Source organism: Octodon degus, unplaced genomic scaffold (genome assembly GCF_000260255.1).
Source record: "Octodon degus isolate 3935 unplaced genomic scaffold, OctDeg1.0 scaffold00047, whole genome shotgun sequence".
Taxonomy (NCBI): domain Eukaryota; kingdom Metazoa; phylum Chordata; class Mammalia; order Rodentia; family Octodontidae; genus Octodon; species Octodon degus.
Genome location: NW_004524623.1, coordinates 2,352,965 through 2,364,643, shown reverse-complemented (window position 1 = coordinate 2,364,643; position 11,679 = coordinate 2,352,965).

The window sequence follows — 11,679 nt, the reverse complement described above, 5'->3', positions numbered from 1 at the left end:
TATCTTGTGAATTTGTATAAGTGACATGTTTTCATTAGCTGGTTGAATTGTAGGTTTTGTTTTTTATGACAGTATTAAATTGGCTGGGGATTCCACTAAGCATAATTGTTTTATGGCTAAATGTATCCCTTTGTAATAAATAATGGCAATATAACAATCTGCCTACTGCCTGATTTAAGAGACAAGGCCTCAGGGAACTTTGTCAAGTCTATAGATTTGGGGACTAAAGATAAAGGCATGGGATTCTATTTTTTTTTTTTTTTTTGGTGCAGGGTCTCACTATGCAGCTTGAACTCATAGTGATCCTCCTGATTTGTGCCTCCCTAGTGCTGGGATTATAGGTGTGCACCACCATGCTCAGACTCTGAAATACCTTTTTTTTTTTTTTTTTGTATTTAGTTCAGGGTCTACAGGGTCTCACTATGTAGATCATACTCATTTTCAGCCTCCCAAGTGCTGGGATTATGGGCGCACGCAACCACGCCCAGTTTCAAGTGCTGTCTCAGCACGCCCCGGGGGCAGGGTGCACATGGCATGCCAGGATCGAGATTGGCTGCTGTGTGCTGCCTAAGTAGGCACTTTAGTCTGCTGGGCTATCTGGCCAGCCCAAAGGCATGAGATTCTTAACTCCGGTGGTCCATCAGAATGTGCTGAGGCCTACAGCTTGCTTTTTTGCTGCAGTTTAGGCTATCCTTCATGTCTTTGAGGGCACATATTCTCTTGATATACAGTCTTGAATGAGTAGGTTGAGTAGCCAGGTTCAGGTGCTGTTTAATGCAAACAAATGATTCCAGGAATATGAAGTGACAACTTGGGGACTGGATGTACTGTTATTTCCATGGTTCCCTGGGGAGCCAAGATTGAATATACTAGAAATGTAACACAGGAGAAGTTTCATACTTAGTAACATTTGCAGGTGGTACTCTACAGGTGAACATGAATCTAGAGGAAGGGAGGCAGTGCTTGAGGGCAGGCTCTGGCTCTGTAATTTCTTAGTTCTATCCCCAGGTCAGTCACTCACACTCTCTAAGCCTTGGGCAACCTGACTGCAAACAGTGTCAAGTTTTATCAACAGTGGCTGGTTCACAGCAGAGAAGCAGAAATGCAGCGGGGTGGGAAGCCTTTATTAATTCTGAAGACATGAAGAAGATGGGGGGAGGGAGATGGAAAGATCCTCTGACCTGTGACAGGGAGGATGAGACTGTATGGACTTTGGCTAGGGGCGGAGCTTGAGGGGCGGGGTCAGTGAGACACAAAGAGCTTGTTGGAGGCTCCCTTGTGTGGGCAGGAAAGGTGAAAGGAAGTTGTGTCCAGGGCTGGAGTGGGGAAGGAGGAGGAAGTGGTCATTGGGAAGATAAGCTGTTGTTTTGGGGATTCGGCCATGTTGGATCATGGTCTTGATGATGTAGCAGTCAGTACTCAGGCCGCAACCTATCATTCCCCTCTTTTAGTTGTTATGAAGGGAAGATGAATCTCTTAGACTGCTTTCTGCTGAATGGGGGCATCATCTGGGGAGCAAGTAGGTTAATAGGATGGTGGTTCATGGCCATATAGGAGTTAGTGCCAGGTGTTTCAGCCAGGATGAGAAGTTTATCATCAGTGAAGGCTCCCATCTGAGATTGAAAAAATTTTGTGTGGCATCTGAAAGTTGTCTGGGAAAATGGTCCAGAGTCCAGAGTCTGGCAGTGAATGAAAAGACTAGCAGAAGCTAGGAAATAAAAAGCTGATGGGAAAGCAATGCATGCGTTACTTGAGGTTTTTGAGTCTTTAGTTAAGCAAAGATGTGTAGGGACAGGAATTGTGAAGACTGCTCAGGAAACAAGGGCTCAGGATCCAGAAGAGTGGAATTATTAGGTGGAGTTGAATTGTCTGGGCATCAATTGGTTCAGGTGATGTGGAGCCAGGAAGGCAGGCTGGCTGGTGACTTTTATCATTGTTGCTGTTGAGAAGATGACCAGATGGGAGTCTGTCACATACGATCTAATCCTATAGGCTTAGAGGATTTAAGATACATTAACTCTCCAGGAAACATAGATGGTACCAATTGGGTGGTATCTACTGGTTGTGGGAGGCAGGTGTCTCCATGTTGTCGTAGCAGGTACCAGAGGAAGGACAGAATAGGGATATAGTTGGTGATGGAAGGAAGGTTATCAGGGGTGGGGAAGTTGTGAAGCAGAAAAGGGCTCCCATACATGAGCTTGAATGGACACAGGATGTTGGGCGCCCTAGAAAGAATCCTGGGTCTAGTTAGAGCCAAAGGAAAGAGCTGAGACCAAGGCAGGTGTAGCTCCAGGATAAATTTGGTGAGGCAGGCCTTTAAAAGCCCATTTGCCTCTATTTCCTATTGGTGTTTAGGGGCCTTTGGATGTTGGGGAACACAGGGGAAGGCTGATGGATCCCTGAGGCAAACTAGTGTAGGGGTACCATGGGTGGCACAAATAGAACTGGAAGTGTCGCAGAATATGTGGTCTACAAGAGAAGAGGGGAGAGAGGGGGAAGATTTAGCTGTACATTGAGGTTGTCTTTGTAGGTTGAGCACTGTGAGAAGAGAGGTTAAAGAGAAGTGGAGCTTTTGGAGATCTCTCCCCATGAGAAATGTGGGGCAGGTTGGGATCACAAGGAACTTATGAGTGAAAAACAGTGTCTTGAGTCAGCAGCTTGTCTGAAGGGGTCCTATAGGTTGGTCATCAATACCCACTATGGAGACTGTAGATCTAATATAGTGACTTCAAAACTCAGGAAGAACATATGTGACTCCTGTGTCAATAAGAGCCTCCCACTTGGGATGTCCAATGAGAGTTGGAGCTCTGAAAAAGATGCCTCGATGGGGTCCATGGAACCTGAACCTGTCATTCCTCTTCAGTGGCAAGACAGAGCAGGTCAATTATTGATGCATCTGGCTGAGGCTAGTTTTCCTGTGAGGGTGGGGAATTGCATGACTTACCCACTCTCTGGCAGAGAGGGCAGTTGTGTTTCCAGTGACCCTTGAGTTTGTAGACATGACCAGGTCCCAGTGGTGGCTGCAGGTTGGGGTAAGCTTGTGCCCTGTGTCCTTCTTTGCCCCATGTGAAGCAAGCTCCAGGAGGGACTCGGGTGGCAGTGTTGTTTAGGCTCAGCATTACCTTGCCAAGGTCCTGCTTTGATGGGAGTCCTGAGTGTCACAGCCCAAAGCTGCCACTTGTGTATAGTTAACTTTTGTCTCTATTTTTGAAAACACAGAAAGTCAGATTAAGTAAGTTTCCCTGGTGGGGCTTGAGGGCCAAGATCTGTCTTTTTAAGATTCACATGAATGTCAGGAAGGATAGGGATATAAATCTGCATTAGTATATTTAGTTGGGAGCAATACACTTAATTACCAAAATTTTATCTGAGTATTAAGCACCTTGAAATATAAAGTATAACCAGAGAACTATTGTTTATTACCAACCATGGATATGCTAGTAGTTAAATCACTGTAGAATGTTAACAGACAGCAGTTATATAATTTTACATAAAACATTTGACATCAATAGTTGTACTTAGCAGCATAGCAAAATAGTCATGATGAAATCACCCTTTCAGCTAAGCATCTCTAAATGTACACGGCATATTGTATAAGTTTTTGTTAGAAAATTATCATTTGACTCATGACCTTCTGTTGGCTTGACATGAACCTCTTATAAATAGCTGGAGCATAAGAGAACGGCATATGTTTAAACCTGAAAGAAAATTTGTATTGTAGAATGTGGTACATTTGGAAAGCATCAATACATTTCATATAGCAAGAGCATCTTTTATGAGAAAACCTTATTTAAATTTTTAAAAAACTTCGTCTTTTAACAAATGACCAAATTATTAGGAGTGTTTTCCAAGAGATTATGGAGATTACTGAGATTATTGCTCATTAACTATTAATGAACAAAGGTTGTCCATCCCTCTGTCCACCAATTGGAGTCTTGTCTAATAATCTCTCCTCCATTTTAATGATTTTTTTGTTTAATTACAGACCACTTTTGATATCACTTAGACCAGCTGGTATCTCAGGACAAAGTATGTCTTTAAGTCTATATTCCAAAGCTCAAATAGAAAAAGGAACAGCTATTTACAAAACAATGCACAAATACAAGTACACAGAATGTACAAATCAACATCTTTACAAAATTAGAATGCATTCAAATATATTTTTGACCAAATTAGATTATAACAACATTTTTAAGTTTGTAATCAGAAAAAGACTAGTCAGAACTTTTCTAGGTCAGTTAATAGAGATCTCTTATAAGAATTTGAAAAGCATAAAAGCCTATTATTTACAGTTACTATATATCACAGGAGAGGACACAAGATGGCAGTGGCCCATCATGTAATGAGGTACTAAAAGGTGGCGCTCTGACATTGAAAGAAGAGCGACTGTAAAATGGTGGCAGATGGCTGCATGGCCTGGAAGATGGCAGTGACCCATGTTGTGGCTGATGCCACAAGTCAGTACTCTGATGTCACAAGAAGAGGGACCACATGGTAGAGGTGGATAACCACATGGTACAAAAGATGGTGGTGGCCACATGGTGTGCAAGATGGTGGTGGCTGGCCACATGGCAAACAGTTGCAGGCTAGCGGCACAGCTGGGGAAATTGCATGGGAGTGGGTATGGAACATAGGAGGAAAGAAGGTGGGAGGAAGGACCACAGGCACCTGAGCTTATGATATGAGGAGGAAAGAGAGGCAGTGGGATCTACAGGGGAACTGGGGGCAAAGCAGAGGGCAGAGATGTTGCTACAGAGGGTGGAGAAAGTAAAGATGTGGTTGGAGGAGACTGACAAGTCAGTTTTTCTGCTGAGGAGTAGAGGCTAGTATTGGCAGATATGATGGGGAGATAGCAGAAGGAGGATGTCTTTTCAGAGTCAACAAAGGCTTATAAAGGATTTCTGACCATTTGCCACTATGATACCAGAAACTTTACAAAAGTACTCATTTGAGTTTGAGATATCCTCGAAATCTAAGGGTGCTGGGGCTGGTGAGACGGGTCAGTGGTCTAAAGCACCTATTTAGAACAAGCTTAGCAAAGCACAGGGACCATGGTTCAATCCCCCAGCACCACATGCCAGCCAGCCCCGCCCCCTGGTGGGCTGAGCTGGCCACACACACACACACACACACACACACACACACACACATAAATAAATAAATAAAATTTAAAAAAAAAAAAGAAATCTAAGGGTGCTGAGGTTCTTTAGGAGCCTACCCAGCAGTGTGTGCTTTGGGGGATGGGAAGAATATTTCCCATGACGGCCAAATTAAAATAAGCCAAAGTCAGGGCAAAAGCCCGACTTCACTTCCTACCAAAAAGCCATCACTTTTTAGCCTGGAGTGAATGTGAGAGAGAGGGGACCAACACCCACATTTGCAGTCATCACTAGAAAAAGTGGGGGGCAGGGGGTCCAAATGGATGGGGAAGATGGGGGTCCTGATGTGAGCTCATGATGTTTGAGATGAGATGAGAGGAAAGATGAACAAGACCCCCATAGTTTTTGGGCTCATAAGTGAGGTCTGAAATTGGCCAGTGTTGGATGTAAGCTATTAATAGCAGGTGACAGAGGCAAAAGCAGAAGTGGAACGTGGCTCAATGAGGGAGCTCAAAACCGGGGTAGAGGATGCCCAGGGAGCCTCACTACTCACTGATCCGAGTAATGACACCAAAAATGTTGGGTTTTTATGGGCAGCGATAGCAGCAGTGCAGCAGAGAAGCAGAAATGAGGGGGAGGGGAAGATTTTTATTCACTCTGAAGACATGGAGAGGATCAAGGGCAGGAAGTGGGCAAGACTCTCTCTGACCTAAGACAAGGAGGATGAGACTTTATAGACTTTCGCTAGGGGCGGAGCTTGAGAGGCGTGGTCAGTAAAGCACAAGGAGCTGATTGGAAGCTCCCTTGTGTGGGCGGGAAAGGTCAAAGGAAGTTGTATCCAGGGCTGGAGAAGGGAAGAAGGAGGAAGTGGTCCCTGGGAAGATAAGCTGTTGTTTTGGGGGTGCGGCCATGTTGAATCAGGCCCGTGATAATTTAGCATTCTATATGCAGGCCATAACATGTCAAATACTATGCAATATTTTATCTATTATGATGCTGAAGGTTGAAAAGGAAAATTTGTAAATTTGACTTGTAACCAAAAAATGAGGATGTAAGAAGAATCATCAACTCTTCCAGCCAAGCTAGCCTACATTAATCTGGTCCTGTTGTAGAAGCCTAGAATGCCTGCATTGGAGAGGCTGAGGTGGGAGGATTGCAAGTTTGAGACCAGGCTGGGTTATAGAATGAGACCCTGGCATGCACGGGCATGCCCCGCCCCCATACAAAGCTACATTGTACTGTGGTAAGAAACTCCAAAATTTCATGACCTAAAAGTAAGTTTATTTCTCCTATGAAATCCAGTGTTAGGACAATGACTCTCGGGCATGTGTCTCCCACTCACCAATGCTAGGAGAGTGACCTTGCTGAATAGCTGCTCTACTCCCTCATGCCAGTGGGGCACTTTGTTCCCTCTTATTCAGGCACAATTGAAATATTCAGGGTCATCTTCCAGTTGTGCCCTTGTAACAGGCATCTGTGGTCCTTCCCTTCTGGGTGCAGTGTCACCTCTCATGGAAGCTCACTTCCAGCTTTCTGTGGGATGGCACCCATTTCCGGTTTCACATAGGGCTGGCTTCTTCTTCTCTCCCCCTAACTCGCCAAAGTCCCCCAGCCGGAGAGCCTCTGGGGGGATACACAGAATACACAGTTGGCCAATCAAGACTGTACTGTGGCCCATAAAATGATCAGTCTGAGAGTCAATTTAGCCTGACAATATTCAATCCTAAGATTTGGTTGGAAATACTGAATAAGATGAAATAAACAAAACAAAGCAAAACCATATTTTCTGTTGTTTGTTATGCCAAAAGTGTTGTAGCTAGCTGAGTTAGATGGAAATAGTATAGGCAGTTAGGTGGGGCCAGGTCCTCAAAGGAGCCAGTATGGAAGACAAGATACCTTGCAACTGTGAGACAGATAGGCACTCCTGCTGTGGGCCAGATCGCAAGGCAAAAGAGTAAACAAATGCAGCTACATAACTCCCTCTAAATAGCCATTAGGGATTTGTATTCCAAATAGTTATCAATCACCTTGAAGAAGCCAGGAAGAGCCGCTAACCCAACTCTGTACCGGAAAAGCCCATTCTATACTCATGCCCACTTACTACTCGACTCGCTTCCCTATTTGACCCTGATTTAATCGATTTTACCTGAGGAATTACATTCATAACCTTATTGGTGGACCATAATTTTGTTCCACCTCATGCCCATCTTGTGAGTTCCTATATTCCCACCCTCGACCCACCTCACCTCATGAATTTGCTCTATAAAAATCCTGAGAAAAGGCAGCGCCTTGGGCAACCCACTCAGTTCCTTCTTCTGTCCCTCTCTTGGACAGAAGTTTTCTTTTCTCTAGTAAATATATTCTGCTCTTAACCTGTTGTTCCTAAAATTTATTCTTGGGTTTTACAGGACACAAACTTGGCCCAGGCATTTTCAGGTTGGGAGTTTCTTATCAAAAGGATGTAGGTTTGGGACTTGTAGCATCTGCCTTGCTACCAGGAGAAGAGAACCTATCTGGGAATGAAGCCAAGATAGAGAAGTGAACTATACAATGTCTGATTCCCAGCCACCTTCTCAGACCCCTAGATCAAGCCATGCCTAAAACTTGAATTATTAGTTACTACAATTTCTTTATTACTCAAGCCACCCTGAACTGGGTTTACTGTTACTTGCATTTAAAGGAATCTTTACTCATACACTTACTCATTTTGTTTTCTCTTTTTTGAGGCAGGGCCTCCATAGTATGTAGTTCAGGCTGGCCTTGAACTCACTATGGAATCCAGTCTGGCCTCAAACTCAAGGTGATCCTCCTGGTTCAACCGCTTGAGTGCTGGAGTTATGGGCGTGTGTCTTCACACCCCTCAGACATTCAGTGTCAGTGCAAGAGCTGCCACCCTGGCTTAGATGTGTAAATACATGGAGAAAGAGGTATCTAGTCCTTTAATTCCATCCCAGATCTGCAGTCATTAGAGGAAATTAAAAATAGCAGAGATTTATCTCCTTGTTTTAATTTCTTTGCTCTTTTAGTATTCACTAAGCACTCAGTTGTTCCTCACCCTAAGAACTTAGTGTCCTTAGGTTTCCCTTTGATAACCTAAGGCCCCAAGGGGAAACAGAATAGTCTTAAATTCTATAGAGGAGTACTGGCCTGGCCTAAAGAATTCTAATGAGGCTCCAAGGTTGACTGCAGATAGGCTGGTAGTTTGGTTCTCCTAGGTGGGTGGGTCACAGAGGAACAAAATCAGAAGGAACAAAAGGAATGGAAGGCTACCAGCCAGGAGGCTAGACAGCCAGGGCCAAGAGTAGGCCCAACAGAAAGTCAGAGGGTGAATCTCAGCATAAGTAAATAAAGCTTGAGGGCCTCAGGTTCCCCAAAGTCTGTTTCCATGGAGGCAATTTTCATTTTGATAATTTTTAGGGGTGATTCTTTCTTAACTAAATCCAGTGTGACCACAGTACAAATCACAGAGGGAAAGGGCATAGGTATTTTAATTATTTCTGCACATAGAACACATTATTAAAATCAAGTTTGAAGGTCTGATATCTCTTTGACTATGATCTCTGGATATTCCTGTGTGCCAGTGACCAAATAATAATAGAATCAGGAAAAAGCTAGAAGGCCACAAGGTGTTAAGTCAGGTTCAAAGGCAGAAAATAAGCTTATTCCATAGCCAGAGACAGAATAACAAAGAATAGCTAACACTTTACAGTGTACTGTTTTTTTTAAAAAAAATTTTAGGGAAGGGTCTACAGGGTGATCAGGGTCTCACTACTAGATCAGACTTGTAGGGATCCACCTACTTACAGCCTCCCAAGAGCTGGGATTACAGGTGCATGCCACCATGCCCAGTCTCAGTTGCTGTTTCAGCGAGCCCTGGGAGCGAAGCCAGCATAGCAGGCCTGGAGATTGAACCCCTGGCCCTTGCACCTGCTTGCAGGCACTTTAATCCACTGAGCTATTTGGCTGGCCTTTTGTACCAAGTACTTTTAAGGATTTCATCTATCTATCTATCTATCTATCTATCTATCTATCTATCTATCTATCTATCTATCATCTATCTATCATCTATTACTGATAGACTTATTTAATGCTCAGAACAACCATGTTAGGATCATGCTGACATGTCTGAAGTGGAGAAAAGGCATCTTAGAGCGATGCTGTGTCACCTGTCCAAGGCCCCCCGCCATTAGTGACAGTCAGAGCCTCCAGTTCACACTCTCATCAGTTTGTGTCGTGTAATACTCTGGGATATTATCTGGTGTCTCTACGTATCAGTCAGCTTCTCTTTGAGAGAGGGCTGAACTGTCTGAATTTCAATACAAACTTTTTCCTCACCCGCATCACTTGGAGGGTGGCTGATTAAACAAGAACCCTTTTTCCTTAGGTTGCTGTAACACCTATCCAACTTGTCTAACACTAAGCAAAACCAGCCAGTGACACAGCCTGAGAAAACAATGGCATTTCTGTGATCTGGCCTATTCCTGGAGACGTCATGATGGCAGTGTTAAGAGGAGTCCCTTTTCTCCCTTTTTCCTAAGTTCTCAGGGGCAGCAGGACTAGTTAGGTCCTCATCTACCATTTTTTTCTCATGGCAAATTTCTTTCAAGACAGGCGTCTTGTGGTGTGGGTTCTGATAGTGCAATACTCTCGGAGGTTGCAATTCTGTGCTTTCAAGAAAGGATGCTTAATCTAAGACTAAGAAAGGTATAGGACAGGTGAAGTGCCAGTAGAAAATAGGTAATCCGTTAGGAGGGAAAAAGGGGTGGGATTAACAGGCTGCAGGGTCTGGGTCCAGGGTTGGTAGAGAGGAAGAACTTAGAGCCTGGGGAAGGCTGATGTAAAGATAAACCTTGGACTCACGGGAGTTGGGAGGAAGATCCCCATGGTGTTAAGTGGGGCTCAGAGGTAGAAAATAAGAGCCCAACTACTGCTAGTATTCACTCACTGATAGTGAGCTTTCCCCAGTGGGGTGTAACGGGTCTTCAGATGAGAGGAAAGCAGAAGTAGGGCTGGCAAAGAATGGGGAGAATCCTGAAAGTGAAGGGTCACAGCCACAGCTGCTTCCCACCCGCTGCAGGAGGAGCCACAGATTGCCAACTTTCATGGGTGGTTAAACTCTGTCTAGAGGTGTGTTTCTCCATTGTTGCTTTTTGACTGGTTGTTATCCATCTATATGATGAATTTTGAAAATAATTTTGATTATTTTCAGTGTTTTTTCCCTTTTGAGAGATTTCCTAAATCTGAAGGGTAATTGCTCAAGGATGACCTTAGCTAACTAACTGTAAGGCTCAGTCTTGTTCAATAGTAAGTCATGTGATGCAAATACAGCCTGCAACGAAGTATACTCATGCTGCCCTCATCATCTCTGCTCCTGAGTTTCTCAGGGGTCACTTCTCTGACATTTCATTGCAGCCCCAGTTTGTCCCCCGGCTGAAATGCTATTCACTCTTTAGTTCTGTTCTAATTTCTACCCATACTTCTACTAAAGTACTTAGCCTGCCTCAACTCATCAGAATTGAGTGACGTTACCCTTGGTGAAAAATGTATCCCATCTTTGCACTCCTGTGTGAAATGCTACTGGCTGAACTGCACTGTCCACGCAGCCCCAGGATGTCTTTCTTCTTTTTTTGGGGGGGGGGGGAGTGGAAGGTAAGCAGGGATCAAACTCAAGGTAAGGTAAGCAGGGATCAAACTCAAGACCTTGCACTTGCCGAGCAGGCGCTTATGCTGCTGAGCTATCTCCTTGCCTCCTGGATCTCTTTGTGGCAATGAATATAACATCCTTTTTGTGACACAGCTTGCGATTTGTCCCCGATACCGGTAGGAAGTGCAGGAGATACCTACTTTTGACAGTAACTCAGTCAGATTCAATTTACAAAGATTTCTTTTGGGTTCAGTTGTCACCAGAAGTCTTGGTTCTTTGTGGGCAGGCATGGACCCCCACATGTCTTTATTCTTCTCAACAATACCCATTGTATATTAAGGGCTTCACTTTTATTTGAATACATTGGGTGATTTCTTCTGGTCATGTTCATTGGATCTGGATCTAAACTGGTAAGACTTTCTCATGCAATTTTATAAGTGCACTTACTCATTGTGAAAAAGCAGGGCTATAACACAAAACCTGATTTAGACACCATTTATTATCTTCTCTAAAATATGGTAAAAATTTTATCCTATTCTTCCTAGAAACAAAGTTTCCCTCCAAGGAAGCTAACTAACCATGTTTTAATAACTATGGTGGAAGCATGAAGCAGAGATTTAAAAAAAAAAAACCTGGATTTACTCATAATCATCAACTGAAGTGTAATGATACTGAACTTGGAGAAATGATTCTGATTCTGCTAATGACTTCTTACATAAATATAAAATTCTTACTGAGGAGAAACTTTGTGGTCTTCATTTGTTACTCTACCACCTGGGTTTCTCCCAATGTTACTTCAGTCACTCCCCTTACAAACTTAGTAGATGTCTGCCCTTAGAAAAGATAGCTTTAAAATTCAGCCGGTTTCTCCTTTACATCTCTTCTAAGGTTGTCTCTGTGGAACTCAGCATCAAACTACTCAATGTGAGTGTAGGG